Genomic DNA, 9,417 nt, shown 5'->3' on the forward strand with positions numbered 1-9,417 from the left:
GCCATTTGTTTGCCCAGTCTTCCAGCTTGTCCAGGTCCCTTTGCAGGTCCTCACACTCCTCCCTGGACCTAACTCTGCCGCACAGTTTGGTATCGTCTGCAAATTTTATAACCTCGCACTTTGCCTCCTTTTCCAGGTCATTGATAAATATGTTGAAGAGTAACGGCCCCAGCACCGATCCCTGTGGCACACCGCTTGTGACTCCCCGCCAGTCAGAATATTGGCCCTTCACTCCGACCCTCTGCAGTCTACCCGACAACCAGTGCTTGATCCATCTGTGCACATCCCCTCCCACCCCGTGGTTCCACAGCTTCCTAAGCAGCCTTTCATGTGGCACCTTGTCGAAAGCCTTTTGAAAATCGAGATAAATGATGTCTATGGGTTCCCCATTGTCCACCCGACTGCTTATTCCCTCAAAGAAGTACAGAAGGTTCGTTAGGCACGACCTTCCCTTACAGAATCCGTGTTGGCTTGTTCTCAGTATGCCATTCCTCTCGATGTGCTCACAAATGCCGTCCTTGATCATAGCTTCCACCATCTTCCCTATAATTGAAGTCAGGCTCACCGGTCTGTAGTTCCCGGGGTCACCCCTCGATCCCTTCTTGAAGATAGATGTGACATTCGCCAATTTCCAGTCCTCTGGTACCTCACCAGTTTTCAAGGATAGGTTGCAAACATGCTGGATTGTGCCCGCTATTTCTTGTCTTAGTTCCTTCAGAACCCTTGGGTGGATCCCGTCCGGGCCCGGTGATTTACCGCATTTTAACCTGTCTATCTGTTTGAGGACATCCTCCTTACTTACCTCTATGTGCTCCAATTTTTCGGCCTGTTCCCCACTCATGAGCTCCTCTGAGTCCGGTATATTAGATGTGTCTTCGCTCATAAAAACCGACGAGAAGAACGTGTTCAACCTCTCAGCTACCTCTTTATCCTCCTTAATCACTCCCTTCCTATCCCCATCGTCCAACGGTCCCACCTCCTCTCTCGCTGGTCGCTTCCCCTTTACGTAACTGAAGAATGCCTTGAAGTTTTTCGCCTCCCTGGCCAGCCCCTCTTCGTATTCCCCTTTCGCTTTTCTAACCTCTCGGTGGCATTCCTTTTGGCATTTCCTGTGCGCCTGGTGATTTTCCTCCGTTGGGTCCTTTTTCCATCTCCTGAAGGATACTTTTTTGTCATTTATTGCCCTCTTTACTTCAGTTGACATCCAAACCGGGTCCTTTGATCGCTTGTTCTTGCAGCCTTTCCTGAAACTGGGGACGTACATTCTTTGTGCTCCCTGCAGGGTGTCCCTGAATAGGGTCCAGGCGCTTCCCACAGTCTCCATCCTAGAGATGTTTCCCTGCTTCTGTCAAAACTTCTAGGATTCACTTTAAATGTACCTGCCTAATTTTCAAGATCCTACATGGCATTCTTCCTCTCCTAATCCCACTATCCTGGAATTCGTCAAGACCTGACACTACCAGGGGTGGGAAGGGCGCGACATGTAAAAATAATCGAAAGAGACACATACGAGTGTCTAATCCATAGTTTTCGGGTCGCAGAGATGAATACTGACACTCCCGATGCTGTTTAAGTCCAAGTTCAGCCCCATAAAGAGGGACATTCTTGCTGCTAAAAATTAAGATATCCACAAAATAAATAAATGCCCGGGCAATGCCGTGTGATCCGTTAGTAATTTTATAAACTTCAAAAGAGGCTTCTTTCTCATGGGCCTTTACTGGTCAACAGTCCCCGGGGTGTCTGGGGGTGTCTTGGGCCTTGGAGAGAGGGTTGCAATACGACTGAACTTGCTTTTTCCCCTTTCTTATGCTCTGGTGTTTTTTTTTTTTTTTAAGTTGGGGTTATGATGATGTTATCTATTTTGATTTGTGGTCTATATTTTATTTTCTGCATTATGCCGATGCAAACCGCTTTGATTTTTTCAGCTAAAAGAGCGGGTAGAAGAAGTTCACACATAAATGTGATATGGGGGGGTAAGTTGGCAGCATAAAAGAGAGTGATGGAGATCACGGACAGGAAGTTTGTGAGAGGAATTTATGAATGACTGGGGGGAAGAGCAGTGGTGACAGAATAATATCCCTTACCCTTCTTGTTTCTAATTTCTCCACCTTCCTGGATTGACATACCAGAGAGTCTCCTTTGTCACAGCAATGTGAGATGATCGGACCAGTGTAATGAATGCACCGCCCCGATAAGGACCTGTGCCTAAGTGATATTAATTAGAACATATTCAATCACCTTCCGTTCTTAAGAAATATGTGCAGGGCAATTTTAAAAGCCATTTGTTTAATAGCAAAGGCAAGAAGGGGACCTAATCACTCATTAGTACCCCATAAATCCTACAGGCCACGCGCTTCCTTGCTCACGATCAAGCGCCAGCCTCAGTATTAGAGGAAGGCAGAAAATCCAGTTGGCCCCTGCACACAGCCCAGAATGCGCATTGGCTCCCCATCAACCACAGAATAACTTATAAACAGGCACTAATTACATTTAAAGTCCTATTATTCACAGCTCTGCTATTTCTTGACAGATCCATCATCCCGTATAATCCTTTCCGTGCCTTACGATCAGAGGATAAAAACCTGCTCACTATTCCATCTCTACGAATTATAAATACTCGGCGAAATGCACTTTTCTCTGTCACTGCTCCCCAAACCTGAAACCTACTACCAGCCCTAAGGGAAGAAAGAACCCTCGAAAAGTTCAAATCAAAATTAAAAAGCTACTTATATAGAGATGCTTTTAATTAATTTGCCTTTGGAGTCCACTCAATATTTCCACTCGAAGCAGGCAAGCGTTGATCAAATAAATGATCCTTCTCCATTCTCTTTCCTATACCACATTGTAGTTCCTCCCTCCACTTCCTTCTCATCAAAAGTACATCTGTGACTCCCCCAAAATTGTTTTTACTTTTTATTGTCCATCGCTTTGTAATCTATGAAAAAAGCGATTTTTATCAAATCTCAAATAAACTTGAAACTTGATATATTCTAGAGCCTGTGAATCCCTGAAGAATAAGACTCCTTCTTATTAGGAGGGTGCTTGCATTTCAGGTTTATTTAAAATTTGATTACCGTATTTTCACATAGATAACGCGCACCCGTGTAAAACGCGCACACGGGTATAGCGCGCGAAAAACACAAATTTATGTACAGAAATTTTTATATACCACACACCCCCGTATACCGCGCATGCTGCCCGACTCTCCTTTCGCCCGCCCCGACTCTCCTCTGGAGACCCTGACTCTCTTTTTGCCCGCCCCGACTCTCCTTTCCCCCTTGAAGTCCTGTCCCTACCCTGAAAGCCTGATGCCCCCCCCCCCGACATCCGATTCACCCCCCGCAGGACCGCTCGCACCCCCACCCCGAAGGAGCGCTCGCACTCCCACCCCGAAGGACTGCTCGCACCCCCACCCGAAGGACCGCTCGCACCCCCACAGCCTCCCCCCCTCCCCATGGAGAAGCTGTCTACCTTGTTTCCGGATGCCAGCGAGCCCAGCTGTTTCCTCTGCCGGCGGTCCCGCCCCTTCTCAGAGCCCTGCTGCGCTGCTTCCTCTTCCGGCGGTCCCGCCCTTTCTCTGAAGTCAGAGAAAGGGTGGGACCGCCTAAAGAGGAAGCAGCGCAGCACAGGGCTCTGAGAAGGGGCAGGACCGCCGGCAGAGGAAGCAGCTGGGCTGGCATCCGGAAACAAGGTAGACAGCTTCTCCATGGGGGAGGGGGGGAGGCTGTGGGGGTGCGAGCGGTCCTTCGGGTGGGGGTGCGAGCGGTCCTTCGGGGTGGGAGTGCGAGCGCTCCTTCCGGGTGATGAATCGGGCATCGGGGGGGGGGGGGGGGGAACTATGTAAAAAAAATTTTGTACAACACGCTCACGCGTATAACACGCAAGGGTATGCGCGGTATGTAAAAACCATGTATAACGCGCGCATTATATGCGAGAAAATACGGTATATCGCTTATAATACTTCTAAGCAATGTACACTTTAAAATGAGGTACATTATTATAAAATAAGAATACATCACAAATCATGCTGAGTTGTATACTTCTTTACAAAGACCTATCATACATTTGATACTTAAGTGTGAAAAGTATCATTAAATAACAGACTTTAAGCTGCTCTTAAAGCGATTGAGCTTTATTTCTTCTCTAAGATAAGAGGGTATAGTGTTCCATAGCTGCGGAGCATAAATTGTGAATATTTCGTTTCTTCAAGTATTAATGACTTTTAGGGAGGGAATTACGAGTAAATTGTAATCTGCAGATCGTAAAGTTATCAATGGTGTATATGCAGGGCAGGATTAATTCGTCAAGGGCCCCATGGCACACAAGTACACTGGACCCCCCGCCCCGCTCCACCCCACCATGCGCCCAGGCGGAAACAGGAAGCTGCGTCAGAGGGAATCTTTGGGCAAGCAGCAACGCTTGCACAATTACGGTTCCCGTTGCCTTTCTTACCCACGTTGCTTGCTTGTCTTACTTTCCGTCGATGGGAGGAGGGCTGCGCTGCCATTGGGGTGGGGCCCGCGTTGCCGAACGATGCTGGAGGGGTCCATCGCTGTTTGGATAAAACAATGTTGATGCCCTCCTTCATCGGGCCCCCCCCTGACCATTTCGGGCCCTAGGCACACGCCTACTTGACCTATTGGTTAATCCTGCCCTGTGTATATGGTATTAAGAGTTTATCTAGGAATGCTGGTAAGTCTGATTGTCGTATTTTAAAACAGAGCAAGATTATTTTATGAGTACTCCAATGGGATATTGGCAACCAGTGGGCATTCTGTAGGAGGGGCGTCACATGATCAAATCTTTTGGGAATTAGTGATGAGTTTTATAGATGCATTCTGGATTAATTGCAAGCGTCTTAATTTAAAATATTTGATACGCCATCTTTAAGACAGTGTTAGTGGCGTGCAACACATAAAACATATCTTTCAATAAAACCACGCATTAAAAGGAACAATGCATTAACATCTCATCAATACTAATTATAAACACTGAAACAAAACAAGAAATTTCAAATGTAACTTCTTCTTTTCTTCCATTTTCAAAGGACTTCTGATCCCTCCAGTGCTACCTCATCCATCTGCGCGCTCAGCATACAAAATTTAATGCCCCCACCCCACCTTGGGTCGGCCGGAACTGTTTTGAAATACAGCACCAGCAGGGTAGAAGCTACTGATGATCGCTCCCCAGTTTAAACATACTGATGGGATAACAGGCAGGAGAACATAAGAATAGCCACACTGGGCCAGACCAATGGTCCACCCAACCTAGGGTTGCCAGATTTCATCTTTGAGAAAAAATGAGGATGCCTGGCCCCGCCCCGTTCTGTCCCAGTTGCAGACAGCAGATAGTAATATAAAACAAAAGGGAAGGCAGGCAGCAGATGGGAATGCAAGGAAACTCCAAAGGAGAAACAGCACTTCAGGCTAACTTTTCTCGCTTGAATGACGCGGTGACAAAATTCATCACTGTTCCCGTCCCCGCGGATAAATGCGGGAAACCATCATTCTTTAAGGAGCGAGGGAAGAAACAGAGCCACTGACCCTCAAGCCCTGTATTGAAGAATGCTGGTGTAGAAGGACTGAGGTTGAGATAGACACCAAAGAATGACAGTCTCTGGTATCCAGAGCAGATATTGTGATGTCATAATGCCTCATTCCACCAATGCCTAAGAGCTAACCTCATTAGTGATGTCACAATGGGTTCATTATCCTATACTTGGCTCACATAAGAATCAGAGTATGAATGGGCTCAACCACTGACCCTCAAGCCTTGCATTGAAGAATGCTGGTGTAGAAAGACTGAGGCTGAGATAGACACTAGAGAAAAACAGTTTGGTATCCAGAGCAGATATAGAAACATAGAAACATAGAAGATGACGGCAGATAAGGGCCATAGCCCATCAGGTCTGCCCACTCTACTGAACCACCCCCAAGTCTACTATCCTAGGGATCCCACTCCTGGTGACAGGTTCCCTTGGTTTAACCCTCTAAGGGATCCCACACGGGCATCCCATTTGCTCTTAAATTCTTGCACGCTGTTTGCCTCGATCACCTGCACCGGGAGCTCGTTCCAAGAATCAACCACTCTCTCGGTGAAGAAATATTTCCTGGTGTCGCCATGAAATTTCCCACCCCTGAGTTTGATCGGATGCACTCTTGTGGCTGAGGGACCTTTGAGAAAGAGAATCTCTTCTTCCATCTCGATACAGCCTGTAATATACTTAAACGTCTCGATCATGTCTCCTCTCTCCCTACTTTCCTCGAGTGAGTACAGCCGCAAATGTTTCAGCCTTTCCTCGTACGATAGATCCTTGAACCCCGAGACCATCCTGGTGGCCATCCGTTGCACCGACTCTACTTTCAGCACATCTTTTCCGTAGTGTGGCCTCCAGAATTGCACACAGATATTGTAATGTTATAATGTCTCATTCCACCAATAAGAGCCAAGCTTATCGGTGGTATCACAATGGCTTCATTATCTTAAACTTGGCTCACATAAGAATCAGATTATGAATGGGTTCAGCCACTGACCCTCAAGCTGGGGTAGATGGACTGAAGTTGAGATAGACACTAAAGAATGACACGGGATTGTTTCCCACAGTTATCTACAGGGACGGTGTTGAATTGTGTCACTGTGTCATTCTCTAGGATCAACATCAAAACCCATACTTTCATCAGATACTCCTGATGCAGGCCTAGCGGCCAAAACATGGTCATGTTGAATCTGATGAAAGTTCATAACTAAAGGGGGAGGGGATTGGGGCAACCCTCCCTTTTCCAATAATCTGAATCAATTAGCTAAACTGTTTTTTTTTATTCCTCCCGTCATCCTCTCAGTACTTGAAGTAACTGAAGCAAGTGAAAAGAAATATTTGGAGACTAGAACGGTGGTAGTGGAAGTGGCCAGATGTGTATACACAGGAAGATTATTTAGCAGCTTTGTCAAGTTATAAACAGTTAGCTGTTTCGGCAAAGAAAACCTATTTTGATGAAAAGATTGCTGTAGCACCCTCAGGATCTAAAGAATTGTTTTCATTTGCAAACTCTTTACTAGCCCCAGTTATAGACAGAAATATCTTTCCTGATTATACTGTTTGTGGACTATTTTTCTTTGAGGGTAAACGCTACGAAGGGTAATTCTGTTGTAAGACTTCAGGAAGATTTATCTGAGCCTAGTGACCTAGTAAAGGGGGGGGGGGGGGGGAGGGTGGACCGGCCCAGGCACCATGTTGGTGGTGGTACCAGCACTTCTCCATTCTACCACACCATGCCACGCTCGTGTCATCCCTCCCCACCCACCCCTCCCCGTACCTCTGTAGAACTTCACTAGCACGAGCAACTTCTCCTGCCCGTTGCTCGTGCCAGCCTGGTTCCCCTCAGGTATTATTATTTTAAAAAGTTAATGGTTCTGACAAGGAAAGTATCTCAGATACAATTAACCAAGGTGTCTTTTTACTAAGGCGGGCTAACTGATTTAGCGTACGCCAATTGATTTCATGCACGCTAAATGCTAAGGCACCCATTATATTCTAATGGCGCCTTAGCATATGCTAATCTTTAGCGCATGCTAAATTGATTAGCACGTGCTAAATCAGGTAGCACGCGCCTTAGTAAAAGGACCCCAAACAATTTTTTTCCCGGTATGTTAGTTTATAGGGTGTTTTTTTTAAAAAAATTAATTGTCCACTTTATACAAAGCGAAGCACAGAAAAACATACATAAAATATACAAACATACATAAAAACAAAGTCTTAACAAACTGGAATATTGCACAAAATTATGGGCTCCTTTTACTAAGGTGCGCTAGCGTTTTTAGCGCACGCAGGATTTTAGCGTGCGCTAAACCCGCGCTACGCTTCTAGAACCAACACCAGCTCAATGCTGGCTTTAAGGTCTAGCGCGTGCTATTCCGCACTTTAAGGCCCCAACGCACCTTTGTAAAAGGAGCCCTATGTAAAATTTTAACCGTAACCCAGACAAAACAGTATCATAGCTATCCATATAGCGTGCGCTAACACATCCATAGGATAACATGCACATGTTAGCATTTAGCGTGTGTTTAGCGTGCAATAATCTGTAGCGTGCGCTAAAAAGCATAGCGCACTTTTGTAAAAGAGGGGTTAACCCTTTCAGGACCATAAGGATCGTAGGCCAATTTTTGTGGTTTTGACATTTTTATGGTAAAAAGGGCTTGCAGATGCCAAAAAATTGATTTTTTTTGTGAAATATCATTATTTTTATTTAAAAAAATCACACTTCTGGCTTATGGACAGTGTGGCAAGTGAATCTTCTCGTCAATCTGGCAACGACGCTAATGTCGGAACCAGTTTGTTTACATAAAGGCAGTATCATATGGAATCCGTACATATCAAATTTAGAACTGTAGACTATCCCAATCAAAATTTATAGGATTTTAAAGTTATGGGACAAATATGTCCCTTGGTCCTGAAAGGGTTAAGCCCCTTGATGCAGTCCATGAGCGGGCTTTTAATACATTTTATTTATGTGGCGAATAAATGTTTCTGGTAATGAACAATCTTCTGTTCCCTGCTGCGAATATCTTGTATCGATCTGCTGCCTTCTGCTTTCGTTCTGGATTTTGTGGATTGTCTGCCTTGCTGGTTTTTTTTTAGTACAATCAGATTCCTTACATGATGCAGGGTTTTGGTTTTTTTCCAATGCAATAAAACACAATTTTACCATTGGAATAAATTCTATGCATTCTATTTCTCTCTGTAAACTGAAAGAAAATCCACCTCTCTAGAAATAAGTAGATTGAGTAATTTGTTATCTTGTATACTTGAGCATGGGTAATTGGACGCCAGCGCACTCATAAAGCTGCAGTTGCCAATTAAGCTGCTAGCTTTCACTCAAGGTGTGCAAAATAACAAAAACATGGAAATGACGCATAACGCAAGGTTTACCAAAATAATTTATTTATTGCTTTTATTTTTCCATCATGGACCTCAAAAGGCTAGTTGCGTTAGCGGGAGGTCGTTATAGTTGCCAAAATGCTGGCCTTCTGATAACGATCTCAACCCGATACTTCGAAGCTCCCCAATATATACCTTCGGTCCAGTTTGACATCATTGGCCGTCAGCCAATCAACTAAGAGAGGTGGTCCTTAAATTTGGACAAAGAACTTTTCTTTAACATGTTTAAAAGTTTCAGAAATCATATTTGTTTGTTTACATTCATCCTTGAATATACATTAACATTTTATAAGATACTAGCTGATGCCCCGGCGTTGCACGGGTATTAAATTATAGCAATAACACTGTAAATGGATTCAAATAAAGATACTTTATAGTGGTGAATGAAATTATTGTTTTACAGCTTAATAAAAAGTACAATATTCAAATTATAATGTGAAATATTTGACAAAATGAATACAATACAACTAACGCAAAACGTG

This window comes from Geotrypetes seraphini, chromosome 8, assembly GCF_902459505.1.
Source record: "Geotrypetes seraphini chromosome 8, aGeoSer1.1, whole genome shotgun sequence".
Taxonomy (NCBI): Eukaryota; Metazoa; Chordata; class Amphibia; order Gymnophiona; family Dermophiidae; genus Geotrypetes; species Geotrypetes seraphini.